We start from the raw sequence: 23,868 nt of genomic DNA on the forward strand, positions 1-23,868 counted from the left end.
TTTAAACTGAAAGAGCTCCCCGGGCGTTTCTTTCTCATTTCCAAAGATATTAATTTGAGCCGAGTGGAGAGATATTTTTCTAAAGGAAATATTTAATTAATTTCCACATATGAGCGTAAGGGGTTCTACTGGATAATAATTACGATTTAATATTTTCATTGTGTTTTTTTTCCCCCCTCTAATGCCAGTCACATGGACATCAGCGCCGTTATGTGCACGTATAAGACCCACTAATAAACATAATCCAAAGAGATTTTGTTCATCTGACTCAAATTCTGTATCTTTTTTGTGAATGTATATTTCGGTTGCGTGATTGTGTTTAAACTGCAGATTGTGGTTTTCTAGAGACATGCAGGTGTACACACACACACACACACACACACACACACACAGAGAGAGAGACAGGATAATAATAATGCGTGTTTGTTTCTCCTGAGCAAAAGAAAATATTGCATTATGGAGAAAAATAGCTGGCACTGTTAATTTTTGTTTTGATCATTTATGTGTTTATTTCACAGGGCTAAAGAGAACAGGCCACAAACCAAATATTAAATTATATACTGTCACTGCAGCACTACTGAGAGAGAGAGAGAGATGAGAAATGAGAAGAGGTGATGATATCCGTTTGTTAATTTGCCCTTTCCTTAGGCGATTACTCAACCTTCTCATATTTATCAATACACAGCGCACAATCCATCACACACACACACACACACACACACACACACACACACACACACACACACACACACACACCATCCTACCGTCATCTCTTTGTGCTCAAACACACGTAAACACGTTGCCTCGTTTCCATCCTGTTTTATCTGTTGTTAAAATTGTACTGAAGTCACTGCAGATACACTATACAGTGATCAAAATAAACCCCGATTGTGTGTGTGTTTTTGATTATCACACACACACACACACACACACATTGTCAGTGAGTATCAACATTCCTTCAATTAACTCTCTCAAACTAAAGCCACTGCCCTGCAGCCAACACACACACACACACACACACACACACACTTGAGCAGTTTTCTTACAAACACAAATTAAAAAAAGCCAAAAGACACTTGCACACACAGATTTTATCTTTACAAAATTAAGCAGCACTAAATGCAAAACAAGTGTTAAAAAAAACACGAGCAACCTTTATTTTCTTGTTTCGTACACTTTTACTCTTTGGCCTAAAAATGTTCCTACACTCAGAAAAAAAGGTACAAAAGCTATGACTGGGATAATGCCTTCCCAAAAGGTACACATTTGTACCTAATGTATATTGGTAGCTAAATTAGTACAGTGATAACTTTTGGATCTTGTTTTCTGAGTGTGATCTGTGATCAGAATGTAGCTAAGAACTTCAAACTCAAATTTAAAGAAATAAAATCAGTGGTGCAGACCACATTATCTCAGCTTTTCTGAAATCTGTCACGAATCAGAAAGAATTCAAAGCAGCTCTTTGAATAAAGAGTAAATTCTTATGAGTTATTACCTCGCCAAAACACAATAAAACTCAAAATACATGCTTTTAGAATTAATGGAATAATATGGTTCTTATTCAGTCCAGAGATCCAGAAATGTACCCTTGCACAGTTTGTGTACAGCCTTCAAAAAAATAGGAGAAACAAAAAAAAAATGCTATTATCAACCTTTATTTTCTCACTTCATTATTTTTGTAATCTGTGATTAAAATACTTGCTCTGCCCCTGAAATGACTTTTCTTAGTTGATGTCACTACATTATGGAAGTAAAATTGTTTTTGAGCATATCTTACAGCTCAGCTTTTCTTAAATAAAGAAAAAATGTCAGAAAAAAATGCACGAAGCTGTTACTGAATCACTCCCTTAAGGTACAGAATCTCAAAGGTACGTCCTTATACCTTATTTGCCCCTAAATGGCACATATTAGTACCTTAATTAGTACTCTAAAAGTACATATTAGCAACTAAATTGTAAATATTAGCAACCTTTTAAAAAGATGCTGCCGCAGTGACAGTTTTTGTACCTTTTTTTCTGAGTGCATATAAATAAACAATTTAGTATTGCTAGCATCAAGACACAAAAGTTAAAATTTAAGTGACTGTCATTAAAATATATTTGCATATAAAATGATACTGTTTATGTTGAAGAACATACAGTGCTTTAAACATCACAAAATAAATTCCTGATTATTGATTTCTCTGCGGAAAGACTCAAATGAATCGTTTGAATCATTTGTTTCATTTCATTTACACAAACCATTCAAACTGGTTCATTAAAACGTATCATTTTCCTAATTCTGCTCTCAGCAGATAAGCTAATAGCGTTTCTGTGTGTGTGTGCTCAGGTTGGGAAACATACACTGTAAAAAAAAAAAAAAAAAAAAAAAATGTTTTTCGAAAAAATAAAATAATTATCGGAAGATGTTTTACAAAAGAAATACTATTTCAACCTTTCTACTTCAAAATTTCTTGTTTTCGAATTTCAGATTTACCAAAAGTGTTTACCCTTTCCTCGCTATTGTACACTTGGACATGTCTTAAGGAGAAAACAGTTTAGACGAAGCCGAATGGTTTTGAATAAAATGAGTGCATGTGCGTGCGTAAATGAACGCGGCCGGTCAGTATTTGATGAGACCAAGTGCTTCGTTCCACTGAAATGGAGGGATTATTGATCAGAAGGCTAACATATAGATACACACGCTCGACAACACACACTTTTCTCTTTCTTCTGTGATCTGTTCTCTCTCTCATGGCCGTGGGTGAGCCTCAGGGCTACATAAAGCTCCTAATAGGCATGTCATTCTCTTCTGTTGTCTGAACGCTGTGTGTGTGTGTGTGTGTATGTGTGTGTGTGTGTGTGTGTGTGTGTGTGTGTGTGTGTGTGTGTGTGTGGAGAGAGTGTGTGCGAGTTACACTGATGATTTACAGGCTGCTATCTGCACCTCTGCGCCCAAGGCTACTTAGAGAAATACGATTACTGAGTAACACACACACACACACACACACACACACACACACACACACACACACACACACACATATGTCCATCATCAGTCAGATCGAGTCATACTGAGATTCTGGGAAGTTTGTAAAGACTGAACATCCAGTTCAGAGTGTGTGACTTCCTCCAAATCTCCCTTTTTTTTCAAATCAAAGAACAGCATGGAGGGAATCTGATAGAAGACAGATGCTGGGTAATTTGATTAACTGCCACTGACTGAGCGGACATTTCCCAACATGCATTTGTGCACAAGATTCCTCGTCAGTAAACACAAAACACAGCGCTTGTTTTGTTCACACACACACACACACACACACACACACTCAGATTTGTCTTTTCTCATATATTTTTAGATGTAAAGTGTACTCAGCAGAGGTTCAGCACTGGAGTAGTGAAAGTTTCATTGTGCTGCTCGGACTCAAAATGCCCTCAGGCTGATTTCTTCCTGTTTTTGGTGGAAGAATCTGTGCACAGCAAACGAGAAAAGACTCACTCTTCAAGATTTCAATAAGATTTTTTAATATATATATATATTTTTTTGAAAGAAGTCTCATATAGGGCTGCGTTTATTTGATGAAAAATACAGTAAAATATTATTACAATTTAATTTTTTTTTTGTGTGTTAAAAATAACTACCAACAAATTTTGATTTTCAAAAGTTTAAAACATTTATAGTGCTATAGTGCTAATGATTTAAAATAAATGCTGTTCTTTTTTGAACTTCCTGTTCTTCAAAGAATCCAGACAAATAAAATGTATCACGCAAAAATGCGAAGCAGCGCAACTGTTTTTATCATTGATAATAATAATAAATATTTCTTAAACAGCAAATTGGCATATTACAATGATTTCTGAACGGTCGTGTGACACTGATGACCGGAGAAATATTACAGAAAAAAATAGATTTGCGTTCAGGAATAAATTAGCTACATTTCAAATTACATTACAATAAAACAGTTGTTTTAAATTGTACTAATATTTAACAGCGTTACTGTTTTGTCTTTAAAAAAAAAAATCTAATCTTAATCATTCCAAACATTTTGACCTGTAATATATAGCAATAATGACTAAAATGGAAGAAATCTGCATTTTTAATCCACTAATTGATGATTATAAATTGCTAAAGAAACACTTTAACCATGATGCAACTACACAGTCTCACAATGAAACCGCATTCTAGAAAAATTAATCAGTGCAATAATAAAATGTCGCTCCGTTAAAGAAGGAGTTCAACCAAAAAAGGAAGGTCTGTCATCATTAATGCAATAGTTTCTTATAACCTTCTTTTTTTTCCTGCAGAACACCCAAGAGAACCAAACCACGAGAAGAAAGTAAGTCAAACAGGTTTGGATGTTTTTTTTTTTTCCTTTTCTTTTCTGTGTTGTCCCTAAAGCCTTGGTGGAGTTTTCCAGCTGTGAAAGAATACGGACTATTCTCAAACAGGTTTCCTACATCAACTTTAGCCTGTTTCATCAAACTGTTACTCATAGTTTCGCGTTTGCAACACGAGACAAACTAACTCTTCTTGTGAAAGTATTTTGTAGCTTGAAGAGGGTCATTAAACTAATTATCACTGCAGCTTCAGTAAAGAAAAAACATTCAATCATCTATAAAATTATGGATCATTGATCGGTTGTGAATCATGCTGTGCGCTCAAAGGAGAGAATCTATTTCAAGCTGCAGTAGGATTTAATTCTTAAAAATTCTTAATTTAAGATATCATTCATTGTATTATTAGAGTATATATAGTAACCAAACAGACAATTGGGTTTTCTAACTTATTTTTTCAATTAATATCTCATAGCTCATAACATTGACTTCCACTTAATGGACAAAAATACCCGCATTTCTCTTTAATGTTCAACAGAATAAAGTAAATCATACAAGTTTGGACTGACATAACGGTGAGTACATGATTCATTTTCTGTTTTTCTCTCAATCCTACAAAGATAAAAAATGTCTGGTTGTCATTACATTATATAATAATGAGTGATCCTGAGGAGAACCGACTTCATAGATCTATTAAAACTCACCAAAACACCGGCTGATCAAAAGACAACTGAGCAAAAAGCGTTCTGAAAGTTAGTTTAGAGAAAAGACCCTGCAGCATTCACGACACGGCTACACACGCGCATGTGAATTAAGGCCGGTATACGTTTAAACATAATATAATTTCTGAAATAAATGTTTAAATATATTACGTTCTAAAATACAAATTTCATTACGCATCAGTAGATCAGTATAAAAGTCCCCAGCCTTATAGACAATTTTCATATGCATGCTGTAGCAAATAAAAAATTAGAATAATGTGATAATGATCACTTCCTTTAAATTAATGTTTGTTCTTTCACCAGCTGTTACAGACAGAGAGAGAGAGAGAGAGAGAGAGAGAGAGAGAGAGACAGATGGATGGATGAGTAATAACTTTCTTTAGCCTGAGGAATGTGAGTGACAGTGATATGAATGTAGGAACTGGGAGAAGGTTTAATAAAATCTAATACACACACACACACACACAACAAATCAAATCTAACTCATGAAACAGCTTGTCGAGAGAGAGAGAGAGAGAGAGAGAGAGAGAGAGAGAGAGAGAGAGAGAGAGAGAGAGAGAGAGAGAGAGAGAGAGAGAGAGAGAGAGAGAGAGAGAGAGAGAGAGAGAATTAAACATTACAGGTTCACTCATGTAGATCGTGTCATTTGATTGTATCAGTGAGTGAGTCTTATATGCATCACGCTCCCTCACAAAATCAACTCTTTATTTCTATCAAATCAACGTCACAGCCTTCTTCATACCATTCACACACACACACACACACACACACACACACACACACACACACACACATACACACACAGCTGCTGCAGGCAGACTGAATGCAGAATGACTGTTTGATAGAAATGATTGCATTAAAACTGTACAGATTCAAGATTCAAATAGATTTATGAGGGAAAAAAAGCTTAAAATTTTGATTTATATGCATGTATGCTGATGTATGCATTTAGATGACATCCAAAGCATGATTAAAAATAATATATATAAAATCTAAAGTGTAATAATATATATATATATATATATATATATATATATATATATATATATATATATATATATATATATATATATATATATGTGTGTGTGTATATATATATAATATGTAATGATTTATAACTACAAAAATAAATATGCAAATATCAATGAAATGTAATCAAATAAAAACTACTATTCTTTTATGTTTTATAAAATCATATTATTATTATTATTATTATTATTAATAATAATAATAATAATAATAATAATCATGATTTTTTTCTTATTTTTAATGACCTTAAATAAAGAACCACCATCAATCCCACACAATAAAATAATCAATCAAATAAAAACTAATTAGAAAATATACCCCTAGTGCACAGTTTCATACAATAAAAATATACATTTCATTAAAAATATATATTATTAATTAAAAATCTAATAAATAGAAAAAAATATTTAATCATAGCATACCATTTTTAAATTAAAAACAATTTATGAAAAAAATACTTTCGTACAATCAAATAAATAAATAAACTTCTTATTTAATGTCTTTATTTATCAAATGCTAAATATCTGTCTCCCTAATGCAGTGGCAGCAGCACTGATCTCTCTGCTGATTCATAAAAGTAGAGCTGCTGTTGAGATGAAACGCTGGGTCTGTGATTGTTTTGTATTTCATTCACCATGAGTTCTGTATGATGGGTTTACAGTGACTCTGAGACTCTGGCTCGGCTCCAGACCCTCGTGATCCGTCTCACTGTTACACCCATACAGTAGCCAGACGTTTGGCTTGCAGCGGTAAGTCTGGTCCAGTTTGCTGCTCGTTCTGGCCAAGAACCGCCCACTTAGACAAGAAAGGTCTGTCAGACCCAAGGAGGTCTGTGATGCTTGGAGAAAGCTATCCGTTAGCATTACTGTTCATCTCAATGCTGCGGGACACGCTGGAAATATGCCGTTTTAAATCTGCCATATTCACTCAGGAGCTCAGCGCAACTGCTCTTGAGACAATCGCCTGAGCCACAGATGACATGTAACGAGCCTCCAAAAAGAGTCTGTTTAAAAACTAAATTATGTTTTTGCATTTAGTCTCTCACTAAGGCTGCATTTATTTGACCAAAAATACAGTAAAATTAGTACAATTGGGAAATATTATTACAATTTAAAAGAACTGTTTTCCATTTTAATATTTGTTAAAATGCTATTTATGCATAGGATGCAAAGCAAAATTTTCAATAAGCTGATTTGCTGCCCCCCAAAATAAGATAATATCATATCATATCATATCATAAAATGTAGTATAATATAACGTAATATAGTATAATAATTTAATATAATATCATATAATATATGTTTAAAAATGAGCTTCTTAATATTTTTTGGAAATCATATTTTTTCAGCATTGTTCAGAATTTTATTAGTTTCAATATTTATTTGAAACAAAACAGTATTGTAAGTTTAAAAATGTCTTTACTGTCATTTTTGATTAATTTGATGTGTTTTTTCTAAGCAATTATTTTTTCAAACCACCGATTAGTTTTAATTATATTTTTAATCAAGTTTTACTGTTTCGTAAGTAACTGAAATATTTGTACGTATAGTTTTACTCCAATCACTTTGGACCAGTTTAATGCATCTTTGCAGAATAAATGTATTAATTTAAATTGATTTTTTAATAATCCAGCATACTGTGTGTGTGTATATATATATATATATATATATATATATATATATATATATATACACACAAACACATCACATCCATATAAATGAATAAATGTAAATATTTTCTAAATATATACTTTATGTGTGTGTACGTATATATACATAATAAATATACACAGTACACACACATATATAATGTAAACAAAAACTTATTTTAAATGTGATTTATAGTTTGACCACACTAGACACAATACATGTGAATTTGGAAGAAGCGTGCTCAAATGTAGAAAATAATGTGACAAGAGAAAAAGAACCTTAATAGTCCTTTCCTAATTTCCTATCTCTTGTAGTTACGGGCAACTGTCGCGAAAGGTAATCTGGTTCTTAAAGAGTTTGGCTCCTGTCAAAAACCTGTTTATGTGCCCTTTCATCTCTCTTCATTGGCTCAGCCAATCAAATGCAGGCGTGGGACAGGAGATCATTGCTGGTGAATTATGGGATGTTGTGCAGGTGCCTCAGCCGGTTGCTGTAGCGATAGATCACAGTGTAGTGGAATTGGTGAGAGGATAATTGATTGGCGTTGGGCTTCTAAAAGATGGAGGGGAAGAGAGAGAAATAAAGAGAGAGGGATGGAGGGCACGGCTGCCATATTAGATTCCTCAGACGGGCCGATATGGGCAGCCCCAGTGGTGGTGTACAAACCTGGTTACGGAAGATATTAAACATGGCCAATAAGACACACACATACACACACACACTTACGAGGCCCCAATGGTGATGTCCAAAATGCCCAAACCTGGTTACCGGAGATATTAAACACAGCCATTAAATCACACACACTCAGCTCTCTCTCTCTCTCTCTCTCTCTCTCTCTCTCTCTCTCTCTCTCTCTGAGTGTGTGTGTGCGTGTGTGTGTGTAAACCTGGTTACCGGCTTTGGGATATTAAACAATCCCATCAACACCTTATTGCTCAACACTGGGATTTCTCATCGTGTCCCATTATTCCATTTACTACAGACTCTAATGCCTCGCTGGCCTTAGGCAAACACACACACACACACACACTTTCACGCAAAGATAAACACACACATATGACATTTCCTCCTTAATTGTAATTCATTATTGAGAAATGCGATATTGGATGTATATGTGATACAGAAAGGCTTCATAATGCAGATCTCAAGCACAGGAGACTATGAAGAAGTGGCTATAAAATTAAAAATATGGAATTTCCACAGTTTTATGACTGAAAGTACATTTTAGCTTTGAATTCAAAGATAAAATTAAGATATATTTTAATGTTTAGGTTCTGTTGGTTTGGCAGTAAAGACATTAGCATGAATAGAATATAAAATATGGTCAGATTTTTTTATATATAGTTTCTAGTAAGAAACATTAAATAAACATCAACATTAAAAAGACACAATTTATACAATTAATTAAACTGGAATATATAAACAGGGTATATTTGATAATGCCACAGCAACATCAATACCCAAAAATACATTGTATGGGTATAAATTATTGATGTTTCTTTTATGCCAAAAATCATTAGGATGTTAAGTAAAGATCATGTTCAATGAAGATTTTTCTGTACATTTCCTACTGCAAATATATTAAACTTTAATTTTTGATTAGTAATATGCATTGCTAAGAACTTTAAAAGTGATTTTCTCAGTAATTCGATTTTTTTTGCACCCTCAGATTCTTTCATATGACGTATGAATAGCAATTTCGAAAAATGTATAACTGGTTTTTATGGTTGTGATCATATAAATAAATAAATATCTTACATATGTACATGAAAACATTTCCTGACTCGCTCTTCCAAAACACCCCAAAGTGGCTCAATATTATTTAGATCTGGTGAGTGTGCAGGCCATGGGAGATGTTGAGCTTCACTTTCATGTTCATCTAACCACCAGTGGGTGCACATGGTCCTCCAGAATGGTTCGGTAGTCCTTGGCAAGTATTGGGCCTAGGGATATTTCAGCCCAAACCAGCACTGATCCACCCCCATGCTTCACTCTGGACAGTCTGGGTGGTATACTTCTTTAGGGCTTTTCCACACCGTAAATCTCCCAGATGTTGTGGACTCATCAGAGAACAATACATGTTTTGCATTGTCCATAGCCCAAGATTTTCACTGCTGGAACCATTGAAACTATTTGGCATTGGCACGAGTGACCAACGGTTTGGCTATAGCACCCCGGCCATGTACAGTATATTGACCCTGTGGAGCTCCCGACCGACAGTTTTGGTAGAAACAAGAGAATTGAGGTGAACTTTTAATTCTTCATTGAGCTGGGCAGCTGTGGTTGCAGATGCGTCAGCAAGACATGCACCAACAATTTGTCCTCTCTGATATGTCACCCTTAATGTTGTGTGCATTGCAATACTTTAAGCAAAACTGTGCTATAACTCTGATAATTAAACCTTCACACTCTGCTCTTATTGGTGGAATATGCAATCAATGAAGATCGACCATTTACCCATAAAAACCTTCAACACTACATTGGCCAGAGTTTCAGTTTCATTGTCCAACCCCAATATCACATATCACACATATTAAATATACATGCATATATACACACACACACACACACACACACACACATTTTTCATATATATGGAACGATTATGATACTTTCGTTCAAATTATATCTAAAAATGTTTGTAACAAAAAGCATTGAATTTGTGCATTTAATATTGAAAACACACACACACACACACACACACACACACACACCATATACATGGTAAAAGAAACCTATGAGACGAATAAGATGAGGAAAATGTAGCAGAACATGTAGATGTTACCAACTAACGATTTTTACTTTTCATTTGAGCTGGTCAGTCATTTTTTATCCTGTTTACATTTTAATTTCTGCTCAAGAACGATATTAAATCATTGCAGAAAGCACAGTCGAGTCGATAAGTTGAGTTAAACACTAAATGTGACCCGTTAAATGCGGCGCTTTAATGACGGACATTCATCAACATCAGAGGCCGTGACATCATTTCCATCAGCTCACAGAAATAGCACACAAGTGATGTTTAGCTCAGCGACTGTGATTGTTGCGTGAGGATCGCCCGCCGTGTGCGCTGCCCCATTGATCACTATTGAAATGATTATATTCCAGTCGCTTTATGCGGATGTCTGGCAAACGCCCGCAGTGTTACCCTCCCTCAGGGCTCGGAGTGTCCTATGGTTGATCAGTCAGCATCAAGCTCTCCAACTGGGATGTTTTTTCAACATTAGTTTTGAAGAGAACTCTCTAGATCCACAACAAACAATAGCATAAAGCTTCGAGAAAAACACAAAGCATATTTGTATTTACAATAAAAAGATGGATATTTACATGATTTTTTAAAACGTTCCGTTATATGTTACATGTTTTTTTTATTATTTGCCCATTTTTTGTTAGGTGGCCTTAACTGCTATGTACTTACATTTAAATGAATCATTTGGTAAAATTTTGTATGAAAAACATGTATGTATACTTATTGTGTACATAAATGTTTTTTGTAAATTGTAATATTTAAAAATAAAATCTATATGTACTTACATCCGTAAATACGTTTAAGTGACCCATCCCTTAAACTTACCCATATCACCAAATATACATATATATTTTTTGTAGCGATAAAAATTGAAGGTCAAATCATTAATAGTCCTAATAACTCATTTTAAGAAGTAGTGGAAGTGGAATTAAAATGTATTAAAATTAAATATCAAAATATTTACTTAAATATTTTATTATTTATTAATTCATTAATTTATTTCACAATATATAAAAACAGAAATCACATTTTTAACAGTTATTTTGATTTATATATAAAAATTATATAGAAATGTCTATACACTTTTATATAAATTTCATTTTATAAAAACAGTTAATAGTTTTAATGCCTAATTTGTACAAGTGATCTATTTTATTATATTTTAAAAAATTATATTTGACATTACAATGTACACATTTCTGAACACATTTATGTACAATCATATATATTATACGTAGTATATATTAGTTAGTAGCTTATATATCATTATAGTTACATTTACTAGTTATAGTTATATTAACTAGTTTTAATAACTAATCTATGAAATTAAAATGACATACTTTTATTTTATAATTATACAAAAATGTATGCCTATATGGCAGGCGTGGCCCGATTTCAGACCTATGAATGGTTGATTTTTGTTTTTGCCAGATACTTTTTTCCCTTACACTAATTGTGCAACTTAATGATCGAAGATAGAAATTATTTTTTGTTTTGGAAGTTACATTCATAATCCAGTCAGTTTAGAAATCTGGGGGGGGGTGAATGGGCGTGACGCTTTTGACAGTCATAACTGAGGCGATTAAGGAAAGTGATCATTTAACAGTCCGTTTGACTGAAAATAACCATAATGAACACCCAGGCACATTAAATAGCGTTTTGTCCTCCCTCCTAGCGTTAGCATCCAAGGGCTCAGGCGAGAATATTAGCCTGGCAATGAGGCGCTGCGCTAATGCTACGCTAACTCTCCCGAACTCCCATGACTCCCCAGTGTTAGATAACAGTAAGAGCGATTGTTCAAACTAGTTGGTGTAACGAGGGATGACCGGGACACACTGCAGCGGAGAGAGGAAGAGACGCCCTCCTCCTCCACCGTCCCCCGGGAACATTTGCCACGTCTCTGTCACACCCCACAGGTTAGCGGTTAGCGGTTAGCACTGATGAGTGGATGGAAATGTGCCTTTAATGACTTAATGAAACTTCATTTATGATGATAGTCATTAACACTAAACACGGCCACAGGCCAGCTACCCAATTACACACACACACACACACACACACACACACACGTGCTCTCACACACAGACATGTTTAAGTGTGTGAGGAAAGTACAGGTGTGGAGAAATAAGCAACACTCATATTAAGCGATGCTTATGCATCTTCTCTTTGATTGTGGTCAGGGCAAAAACTACAGGTGCAGATGTTGTTCTAAAATGTTTTGCATTTTGACATTAGTGAGCGGTTAGAAAATCATTGGATCACATTGCAGTTGTAATGTAAATACTGATGCACTGATGCAAAACTCATCTGTCTATCGTCTATTTCTCATGTCAGATCCACAATATATTGGGTAGTCCAAATTCCCATGAACTTTTCATTACACATCATGATTTTTCACTTAGAAATGTCCGTCATTGCTTTAGATAAGAAAATCCAGGTCAAGCATCCTTGTTAGTATTTTTACCCACCAGGAGTGTATTATTTCAGCAAAAAGTTGTGAAATTTGGCAAACTTCTAGAAGAGAGTGTCAACTTATACTACGATAAATTTTGGGCCTCTATCTTAAACCTTCTAGTGCCACCAAAAGCTCAAAATTACACTTAAAAATTTTCTAATCACTCCTCAATTATTTAAGCCTATTTTATATTTTATATCTATTTACCACACAAGTAAACACTTTTTCATATATATGTATTTATTTATTTAAATACTTCTGCATATTTTATATGCTATTTACTAACTAAATAAATAAACATATTACCATTATTTAATAGAGAAATGAATTAGCTCCTCTGATCATTTATTTGTATTATTTATACATTTGTATTATTATTATTTATTTATTTATTTTTAAAAGTACATATGAGCCAAAAATGTAAATAATACAGATTTAATATAAAAATTAACAATAAAAGATAAACAATAAAAAAGTTTTTTTTTTTACTTATTCATCTGCCTATCTCAAACTTTTACATTTTTAGGGTCGATACACTTTGAGTTATAAACAGAAACAGAAATTTAATCAGAACAACACACACACACACACACACACAGTCTAAGAGGAATAATATCCAATTCTGTGTGTGTGTGCACACTGGAGAGACAGAACTGAAAAAAAACAACAGAGGAAAGAGAGATTGTGTGTGTGTGTGTTTGGGTGTGTGTGTGTGTCTTTGTGTGTGTGTGTGTGTGTGTGTTTTAGTAATGAAATTAGAATGGGAAGAGGCCAAAGCAATAAATCAAAGCCATATGTGTCCATTTCCTGTTTGAGTTCCTTTCACACAGACCACTGCTGACCCCGTGCGGTGCGCACACACACACACACACACACACACACACACACACACACACACACACACACACAAACACACACACACACACTTCTATTCCCAGGGCAATATGGTGACAACATCACAAATAACTGATGTGACTGTAAACACCGTATTAACACTGATAGCGTGTGTGTGTGTGTGTGTGTGTGTACTTGTTTGGACTACTTGTGGGGACCAAATGTTCTCACTTATATTGTGAAATACTTTGACAACCCGCTAGTCCTCACCATTTAGAAAGGCTTAGAAATCAGTAGGGGTGTAATGATTTGCATATCGTGTGTCGTACGATTCATGGTCATTTCCAAATCATAGTGATCGTCCCTATCCCCTTGTTAGTCATCATGTAGTTGTTTGCAATGCATTTATCAAAGGGAGCGATGTAAGTTCAGCTGGGATGTTCCTGTGACAATGAACACAGCACGATTTGTTATAAGGAGTGGGATCAGATGGTTTTGCTATTGAATAATTCAATAGAAACATTTAGTCAGTGAGTCAGTTAGTTACTAGCCATATACAATCATTTTAATATTAAATTTTCAATTAAATAATTTCAAATATTTAGTTAATTGGTTAGTACACTAATCTTAGATATTAAGTGTTAGTACTGTGATAATTCTCTGTAATCAGACATTTGAGTCACTTATTCTGACCAGAAACCACCCACAAAACGACCAATCACAGCTTGTGGTCTTTACCTGTCAAACCAAGTCACAATAACACACCAACATGTTTTAGGTTTTGCTATTTTTCATTTTAGACAAAACCAACACAAACACACACACACACACGCACAAAGGCCTATGCCGTGAAAGCAGGACTGCAAAGTGAAACAAAAAAAATGATAATAAAGCATATGAAAAGAACAAGCCGGTAATAAAGAGAGAATCTAGACATCTCGACTCCTCACTGCCAGGCCTGAGCCCAACGCAAAATAAACATTCAGAGCGTGGCTTTGATTAAAGCCTAATATCAGCTCTGTGTGTGTGTGTGTGTGCGTGTGTGTGTGTGTGTGTGTGCGTGTGTGCGGCTAAAACTCTGTCCATTTGCAGCAAAAGTCTCTTGCTTTATTGCTTTGATGCAGCAAATATTGTAGGAAAAGCCACTAAAGTCTCTATGATCTTTTATTAAAACAGTCAGTCTCGCTGTCTCCATCTGGAAATACATGTGATTGTGTGAGTGAGAGAGAGGAGAGCGAATAAAGCAGACAGGAAGTGAGAGCACATGTGAATTTTCTCATTGCCGAGCAGGATGTTTAGTCGAGGAAGACTGTGATTATTCACACACTATAATAACAGTGCATAAATTGTAGCTGCCATGCCCACTTACTGTTAAAAAAAATATCTAACTAAGAAACACTTAAAAACACCTATCATTGGATTTGATAAATAGCTGTTGAGTTTTTTGCATATTTTGTAAACTTCGAGAGCACCGCTGGGTCTCTACCTCAAACTCTTGTGTGCCACCAAGAGCTTAAAGTTGCTTTTTCAACTTTTATTATTATTATTATTTTATTATTTATTAAGTAAAAATGTCAGTTGTACTTTATTTTATAGCACATGCATACGTACATTTACTTACCCAAGAAAGTTAATATAAGGTAAGGGATAGGGGATAGGTTTAGGTTCAGGGCTATTTATTTATTTTTTTAATTATTATATTGAAAATAGAACTTTGGGGTTGTTATACACTGTATGGCTATAAATAATTTAACAATTAATGAAGGACTATGCATAAATGGGAAAAATGTTAAATTTTCAGTTAAATTATTAAAAATAAATATTTGTTCATAATATTTATTTTTAAATAATTTCACTGAAAACTGAACATTTAAAAAAAATATACCGAATAGATAATAATTATTTCTAAATGTGGACAGTTTTATGGCTAAATATTGCTTAGTAAATAAGTAAACTGAATAATTGATTTTAATATTATTATTATTATTATTCGGGATAATTAAATGAAACATATTATTTCAGCATTGATGTTCATATAACTCTCATCTTTTACAACCTGTAGCTCTTTTACAACGAAGTACATTTTCTTGTAAGGATGAAGGTTGTAAACGAAGCATGAATCAATAAACTGATTTCTTGTCTGAATTTTACCCACAAATCTCGATCTGGTCACTCTCAGGTAAATTCATAACTGAGTTATTAATGCATCTCAAACCTTTGTCGAAACATGTCCTGTGGTCTAGTACTTCTCTGTTTATGTTGTGTTTTTAGGCCTTGTGTAAATGGATCAAATTGGACGGAACTATTTATTTCAAGCTCCCGCTGTGACGGGCCTCATGAACCCACTCATAAGTGTCCCTCTTTCCTGCAGCTTTCTCAGTGTGTGTGTGTGTGTAATCGGACTCTAAGTAGCTCATACGGACTGTAATGTTTCCTGACAGAGTGCAGTTAGAGTATCAGAGCCATCGCCCCTGGCAAACCAGCACACACCGCCTCAGGGCGACCGCCGAGGGCCGTTCAGCTCGCGCGCGCGTGTGTGTGTGTGCGTATATGTGTGTATGATAAAGAGAGAGAGAGAGAGAGAGAGAGAGAGAGAGAGAGAGAGAGAGAGAGAGAGAGGTTAAAGTTATTTAAAGAGTCATTATTCCAAACATCACAGAGCTGTGACTCTCTTCTGTGAATTGAAGACTGTGCAAGTGCTCAAGTGAGATACAGAACACGACAGAAACTACTTTTCTACCGTCCGTCTGCACACACACACACACACACACAGACACTGTACGCCTGTTAATGTTGACAGCACAGTAGTTCTGTTATTCTTCCTGTTACAATTCTGTTCTTCTTTTGGTGAATAATTTAGAATTGTGTGTGTGTGTGTGTGTGTGTGTGTGTGTGTTTGAATTATTCAGATGTTTAAAGGCTGTGAAGTTGAAACAGTTTGTTCCTTTTTCTCCACCACTAATGAGCTAATGACCTCCAGGGCTGTGTGTGTGTGTGTGTGTGTGTGTGTGTTTGAGTGTGAGAAACAGTGAGCTAAGAAGTATTGGTCAGCAGTCTACAGACTCAGTCTCTCAGTCTGATGATGATTTGTTCTTCTCTCCCACTGAAGGTCATGACTTTCCGCCTTCACAAACACACACGTATCTAAATGAATACACACCATAGACATCTATTGTGTATATAAAGCTAATTATTATGACTGAAGACTTATGTAAATATTACGTCAACTTGCTTTATTTACAATTCATACAAATTTACCATTTAATGTAGTTAAATTATTACCATTTATTTGTAGAATATTTTAAAGTATATGTGTGTGTGAATGTATATATATATATATATATATATATATATATATATATATATATATATATATATATATATAATACTAAATGATAAAATGCCAAATATATATCAACAAATAATGATTATTTACTTATGCAATAAAATATTATTAAATAATACTAATAGTTTTATGTTATTATTATTATCACTATTGTTATTATTAATACAAATGTGATCCATTTTAATACTAATCAATGAATAAATGAAAGTATTAGAAAATATATATATATATATATTATATATTATCATTTACTTGGACAATAATATATTGTTCATAATAATAATAATGATAATACATTATTAATTTAATACATTTTGCTGTATATAATATTATTATTAATAATACTGAAAAAAATATTTATATTACTAAATCACTAAATACTAAATATATAATATTAAAAATGTATATGCACTAATAAAAATAATGCTCAATTTAATACAAATATTACTGTTATTATTACAATTATTATTTACTTGTAAAATATATTTAAGCTTTAATTAAAATGAAGAAAACGATCAACCAATGCACAAGAATTACAGTATTTACTGGTACATTATAATTCACAAGCAATAGAAGGAGAGCAAACGATACAAGAGACCTGAAAGCAGCAGCAAGCAGCAGCAGCGTGTATGAGATCAGTTTCAGAAGTAATCCTCAGACGTGCAGAATTACCTGACGCGTGTCGATTACGACCAATCACAATCAAGCATTCAGGAGAGAGTCTCAACAGCTAATTAAATGAAAAGAAAACTAAAAGAACTACTTTGCAAAACACGATTTACCTTTGATGAGGCTTTGTCAAATCGTCAAAGCGCTGCTAAATCAGCCCAGAGACGCTAAATCAGCGGGATGGGATCTTAAGGTCTGTCTGAGTGAGTTGGCAGTCAATGACAGATGACGCTGATCATTTTCCTAAGCGCTCGTGTCCCAGCAGGCTCGAGTCTGAGGACGTTATTCAATTAGGGGTAGTAGCGTTATTATCTCTGTGTGTTAGCGTGAGGCATTACACTAATGTTTGTCCATGCATGGCTCTTTGCCTGCCGGCGCAGACACAACACGCTAATAATGACGGTACACACAAACTCTCGTGTACATATGCACACACTCTCACGTCTGTCCCGATGCAGCTGGACTCGGACGGGCCCGAGCGTGAAATCTTCTGCTCCCAGAATACAATGGGGCGGCTGTGTGGTGCATGCTGGGAAGTGGTCTCCATCACAAAAGAGCTGAGCGCCGGCAGCTGCCCGTGTCTCTGACGCACACTTCGCAAAGACCCTGCAGGGTGTCCAGCCAGCTGCCCGTCAGTCTTTGTCTGTGTGTGTGTGTGTGTGTGTGTGTGTGGCTGGCTGCAGGGCCTAATAGTGAAATCAAGTTAATCAATAATCAATAATCAGAAATAAATGCTGCGCATTTTCTCGTAGTCAGATATGAATGTGTGTGGCATCCTAAATCAATGATTTCCAATCAGGGATATTTGTATACCAAAGCAAAAAGTCTTAAAACAATGTAATGTGTAAATAATAATTTGTTAATGTAAATAATAATAACAAATGTTTAATTGATGCAAAGCAATTAAATGTCATTAAATTAATAAGAAGTAAAGGTAATGCAAAGAAATAATGGAAATGTAATTCTTTTAAATTTCAATTAAATAAAGAAAAAATAAAACAACATAAATGTCAAGCTATAAAACAGTGTTAGAAATAATTAACAAAAAATGACGTAAATGTTATATTAGGTCTGCCAAAAGAAAACATTTATTTAATTTAATATAAAATTCACATTAACATAAACATTTAATGTAATTTAAGCTACTGTGTATATTGTCTATAAAGAGACGTATAGCAAAATATGACTTTTTTTATATATATAACGTTTTGAGGCATAACAAGGTTTCGGCCAACATTTGAATGATTATATGTCATTTTAGAGTGGAAGATAGTAATTATGTAATTAGAAAGCTCAGACAGTTTTACTTCAGTGCAGAAAAACAAAAGTATTTTTTTACATGCATTTAGAAAACATTAAAAACATGTTCAAAAAAGAAAGAAAACATACGCAAATACACAAATATTTTACCCCCCATAAAAATGTACTAAAAGCTGTAAGCTGGTAAACTATTTGAAAATTCTATCATAATAATAATAACGTGATCTTATGAGTTTAATTTGTCCCACACAATATTAATTGTTTTAATATTTGTAATAATATGACATGATGATGCTAAATGGCATCCATTTTAATAGATGTCAAAAGAAACAATAGTCCTGCTGTTGTTCATGAAGAAGTACACAAGTCTTACTTTGGAGGACAAAACACTGTCCTGAAGCGTCACACTTTTATTTACCAACAATAAATAATGCAGCTAAAGCATCGCTGCTGTAAACATAGCTCCAGTCACACTCCCTGCACACATCACTTCCCCTCTGGTCAGTGTGAGCCCTGAAGGTCAAAGGTCAGGCTGGGGTAAAGGTCATCTGTAGATAGTGGTCAGCAGGTCAAATGCAGGTGTTTGTGGGCAGCTGTGACCTCGGAGAAAATGTTTTGTAACACGACAGAGAGGCCAAATGTGCCATATCTAGAGACCGGAATATCACAAAGACTTTTATTACAACCACTAAGAAAACTAAAGTTTGTGGTCTGTAAGGTTTTTCATTTAGAAAAAGAATATACTTTTATTCAGAAAGGATGCATCCTACTGTTCAAAAACAGATCGTAATTACATTTATGATGTTACAAATGATTCTATTTCAGAATTCTGCTTTTAGAATACTGAAAAAAAAATGTCCTGCAGTTTCCACAAAAACTGTATTAACAGTCATAAATATCATAAATATATGTTTCTTGATTATTCATTCTGAAAAATAAGCTTTGCGTCAGGCCAAAAAAATGCACTTTTGCGAAATATTGCATATTAAATTAGCAATATATTCACATAAAACACAGCACGTCATTTTTCAGAATATTAATTTTTGTTTTTAAGAAAATAATATTTTTACTGTGCCAACGATATAAAGTTAAATACGTTTAATTAAAAAATAACCTTATTATCTATAATGATACATTTTATATTTAATATCTTTGTTTTATTAAAAATGTTTCTTTAGAAGCGTATCAGAATGATTTCTAAAGGATCGAGAGACACTGAAGACTGAAGTAATGATGCTGAAAATTGCTTTGATCAACAGAAATAAATAACTTTTTACTATATACTATAATAGAAAAGAGTCATTTTGAATCACAGTATTATTTGACAATATTTACTGTATTTTTATTACCCCTGTACCTTTAAATGGCAATCTGTCTAGTGACTTTCTAGTGCTCTTAATATCAGAATCTTTGAATTATTTCCTCAATATAAAATCTAAAGCGTGCCATTTCTCCACCGATAGCATCATTAAACATAACAGCAAAAATAATGACTGTTTCCACACAGGTTTCCCGAACAAACAGATCCGCTCTGGTGTGTCTGGGTAGTGGAAATGCACAAAGAAGGCGAGAACTATTTAAAACTTCTACTGCAGCCGAAAGCCGCGATATGAGAAAATATTCTAACATCGAACTTCACCTTCAAATATAAATAAATGCACGTCAAACTCACTCACTGAAGCAGAAAATATCTTTGGCAACCACAAGTGGGAACGATTCACAGCAATCAGCTGGTGTTTGTGCAGAGAGATGTCAGATAAGAGCTTCAGCAATCAACCACCCAGACGCAAAGTTTATGATTCAGAATTATTCATCCGCCGTTATCGGCAGCGAGCATCGCTGCAAAAACATCACATTAAAGCCTGTGAAAACGAGGAGGTCAGAACTTCAGAAGAGTGTGAGCTTTAGAATTACGCAGATTGTTTTGCGAGTGTTTATTTTCACGTCTGACGGTCGCGGGACGGCTTTTCTGGGCTTGTTGCCCTCGGTTACAGCTGTCCACCTGCCAATCAGACGTCAGTGTGCGAGTGTGTGTGTGTGTGTGTGTGTGTGTGTGTGTGTGTGTGTGTGTGTCAGTGCTGTGTGACAGTATAATTATGAGGCTTGCTGCAGGCTATCACAGGCCCATAACAGACGTTTATCGATCGTTCGGCAGAGGGAATTTATCAATGTCCAGACTCTGGGACACACACACACACACACGTAGGGTTCACACCGTCTGACCTCTCGCACACCAGATGGATGGATGCTGGAATGAGACTTTATTAGAAAGCAAGACTTCACCAAAGTTTTGACAGGATGGACGGTGTCTGTGTGTGTGTGTGTGTGTGTGTGTGTGTGTGTGTGTGTGTGTGTGTGTGTGAGAGAGAGAGTGTTGTTGTCAGTTTAAACTGCTCTGTACCTCCACCAACACACACTCGGTCAAAAAGGTCAAAGGCCAGCTTTGATATGTCAGGTGTGACATGAAAGTCAAAATTTTACAAAAACAGTTTATAGTTCTTATAAGCACTAATGCAAATGTCAACTTTACCTTTTTGCGTTGTATATGTGCCTTAACATTCAAAGATTTGAGGTCAGTACATTTTATTATTAAGGTTTTTTGGCAAGGATGAATTAAATTGATAGGAGTCGCAGAAAATTTCTGTTTTAAAATAAATGATGTTCTTTTGAACTTGCTGTTCATCAAAGAAGCCTGAAAATGAAATGTATTGCTGTTTTCATAAAAATATGAAGCAGCGCAAACTGTTTTCAGCATTGATAATAATCAGAACGTTCAGAAGTATATAATAATCAGACGTTTCTTGAGCAGCAAATCAGCATATTAGAATGATTTCTGAAGGATCATGACGCTGAAAAATCAGCTTTGCATCATAGGAATATATATATATAGATATATAAAATATATATAATATATAAAATATATAAAATAAATATATATACATAAAATATATATTTATAGATATATTTATGTAAAAATACAACAAACTTATTCTGACCTTATTCTTATTCTGACTTGTACACATTAAAATGTATACAAGAATACATAATATTATTACATATTTAATTATTAAAAATCGATTGGCAAAGATTAGTAAAGATTTAAAATGACAGTTAATTTGTTCACCTCTGTGTGTGTGTGTGTGTGTGTGTGTGTGTGTGTGTGTGTGTGTGTGTGTGTGTGTGTGTGTGTGTGTGTGTGTGTGTGTGTGTGTGTGTGTGTGTGTGTGTGTGTGTGTGTGTATCAGTGGGATATATCAGTTTAATCTTTGAAAATATCCCCAAAAGAAGGTTTGATCACATTTAAATAATTTTTGAGGTTTTGTTTCCAAAGAACTGCTAAGTACACACACACACACACACACACACACACACACACACACACACACACACTAGCTAATGCTCAAAGCCGCATCTCTGACATCATTTATTCTAACAATAACTGACAACAAGAATTAATAACTCATCATAACATGACTCTAACATTAATAATCCATCAGTAGTCAGTGAATAATCCAGTCATACTGGAGTTGAAATTGAAAATCTCTCCGGATCTCCTCTGGCTAATATTTACAAGCACAGACAGGAAGAGGAAAAACATCCCTGCTTTATGAAATCTCAAGTCAGTGTCAAAGGCAAAGCCGTAAATGTTGTGTCATTCAAAATATTTCTGTACAGCAGTTTAATAACCAAGCCTGTCTGACAATTTATTGATAATCAATTCCAAACTATGAAAATGTTAAGCTAGTAAAAAAAAAAGCCATGAATCTGTAAAGGCAAAAGCTCAGGAAATTGTGTCACTTTTTTTCAGCGAGGCCTTGTGGAGCTTTTTAAAGCGGAACGGCTAAACTTTTTTCAGATGATCACGACGGATCATGGGATCACAGGAAGTCAAATGAACTGCAATATTAAACAGGAAAGACAAACAGGACGGTGCTGATGGCAAGATTCAATATATGAGACTGAGCCGTTGAGTTAGTACGAAACATGCTGCCTTTCAGTTCACATATATCTAATATACTACTGACATACATACTTCAGCATTAATAAAGCATGGTTAAACCGGGATGGAGGCTAATGAAACATCTTGATGCCTTAAACTGCTTTTTGCTGTCTTGCACTTTAATCTAAAGCGACATACAGTTTGCTCAAACTATGCATTTTATACTTGCGTTCAGAAAATAAATGAAATATGTGACAGCTTTACATGAGCACAATAAACCGTAAAATGCGTTACTTGGTTCACAGAATTTTTCTAAACCTTCAAAAACGTCAAAAAAGTGAGTACTCACAAACCACATCTTCTGTAGCTCTAGGGATTGTGGGCAATTAGTCCAAACAGCTCAAATCCACTCAAAAACGTTTATAATGCTGACGTTTACGGCATATTGTTTGCAATGAACCGATTTGTTATGCATTTAACTTTTATTTGGGATTATTATCTCTTTTTTTACCATTATATATTTATTGTTTACAAGCGAGAAGTGAAGAAGTGAGACGCAGCCATGTTCTGACAGGACTCTCAGTTCAGAGGTTGAGGGTTTCTGTGTTCGGGCCGTAGTCGGCAGCGCCATCTGGTGGCGGAGGAGGGCACTGACCAACGTTTGGCAAAATGCAGACTCTGCTTTAATCCTGGAAATAGGCTTAATTTTGTTAGCTTTAAGAGTTAACAAAAAGGTTGAACCTGGGAAATAAGTCACTCAGATTCTGCAGCTTTCATGATCACGTGACTCTGCACAGATGTACGCTGAAGCTTGAGATTTCTGGTTAAGGTCTCAAAATCATAAAATCATGCTGGATACCATGATCACCATGGTTTTGTTCATTAAAGCAATAGAGAAACAC

At 34.6% G+C, this 23,868-nt stretch overlaps 1 long non-coding RNA gene across 1 annotated transcript in view; it reads right to left on the minus strand.

Annotated features, from left to right (window-relative positions):
* LOC122324488 overlaps window positions 1-23,544 on the minus strand; it is a 40,139-nt gene extending 16,595 nt beyond the window's left edge. The window contains exon 1 of the long non-coding RNA XR_006247184.1: window positions 23,316-23,544. This is a non-coding gene — a long non-coding RNA (uncharacterized LOC122324488). The remainder of the gene's footprint in view (window positions 1-23,315) is intronic.
* Between the last annotated feature and the right edge of the window lie 324 nt (window positions 23,545-23,868).

This window comes from Puntigrus tetrazona, chromosome 20, assembly GCF_018831695.1.
Source record: "Puntigrus tetrazona isolate hp1 chromosome 20, ASM1883169v1, whole genome shotgun sequence".
NCBI classification, from domain to species: Eukaryota; Metazoa; Chordata; class Actinopteri; order Cypriniformes; family Cyprinidae; genus Puntigrus; species Puntigrus tetrazona.